This window comes from Brachyhypopomus gauderio, unplaced genomic scaffold (genome assembly GCF_052324685.1).
Source record: "Brachyhypopomus gauderio isolate BG-103 unplaced genomic scaffold, BGAUD_0.2 sc54, whole genome shotgun sequence".
In the NCBI taxonomy this organism is placed as follows: Eukaryota; Metazoa; Chordata; class Actinopteri; order Gymnotiformes; family Hypopomidae; genus Brachyhypopomus; species Brachyhypopomus gauderio.
Genome location: NW_027506878.1, coordinates 1,855,186 through 1,856,573, shown reverse-complemented (window position 1 = coordinate 1,856,573; position 1,388 = coordinate 1,855,186).

The following is a 1,388-nucleotide window of genomic DNA, read 5'->3' as shown; positions in this document are numbered from 1 at the left end:
CGTTTCAAAGACTCCACAGATGACCGTCGATCCATGATCAATAAGCTCTCAGCGATCAGCAGACACCCAGCCACCCATCACTAATCAATACCCTTTTTCATCGTTGCCCACAGATACATGTTCATCAATAATGCTGTTTAGTGACTATAGTGAATCAGGAACAGTTGACCATGTGCACTAGAGTGTCTCTGTTCTGTCCAGAGGAGGACAATCCAGGTTCAGAAAGTAAAAGTCCTCACCAGGATTTTGCTCAGACTTCTTGGATTGTGTTGATTCTACTAATCTTACCTGCCACTAATTACAAAATCCAGCAAGCTTGAGTAAAATCCTGGGAAGGAATTTTACTTTCTGAACCTGGAGTGTCCACCTCTGGTTCTGTCTTAGTTCGTTTCACTCAGTTTAGTTGATGTTTGGGTTTAGTTGATGTTTGGGTTTAGTTGATGTTTGGGTTTAGTTTTTCTGTTTAGAGTTCTTATTTTTGTTTAGTTGTCTTAGGTGTAGTTGTCACTGGATGTAGTGTATAGTTTGTAGTTGTAGTTTAAAAAATGTTACACACACACACACACACACACACAGAAATAGGGTTTGGTCTTAATATGGCGTTTATTGTTCTCTGGGTTTGTTTCACGCCAGTTACATGACAGATCACGTATTTACAGAAACTGACTATGGTGACTGCGATTTACACTCCACATACCAGTGCTTCTAATGAACAGTGTTAGTCTCTCTCTCTCTCTCTCTCTCTCTCTCTCTCTCTCTCTCTCTCTCTCTCTCTCTCTCTCTCTCTCTTTCTTTCTTTCACACACACACACACACACACACACACACACACACACACACACACACACACACACACAGGCATCCTGAACATCCCACAGTTTAAACATCCAGCAGCGTTTGAGCATAATTAGTTTTATTTATAGTTCTATTTTTAGCTGTAATAACCGCAGTGGGCAGACAGACTGTGGGGCAGCACTAACTCTCAAATGTTTCAAGAATGTGGAGAGAAACTGAAAACACAGTCATTTCTTCACGGGAGTGAAAGTGATATTATTAACATGAGAGGTGGCTAATCAGAGAGACACGTGTGTGGCGTTCAGATGTCTACAGCAGTACTGAAGAAATCCTTCAGTGTCTGACTAGCAGAATGAAATGAATCTTAAAAAAATGTAATTTGTTAAAATGTGTAAATGTGTATAAAGGTTATTGATTTATTTACTTTATTGATTTATTACGTTTCGATTTATGATGAAATTCCAAACCATAAATGCAGGAGATCCATTTTCAGACTAAGAGAGAGAGCCAGACAGCTCACGGGTCTGGGGATGCCCTGCGGGACCAGGAAGATCCTGTCACCGGGAACTCCACGTGATGTCATTACCAGGAAT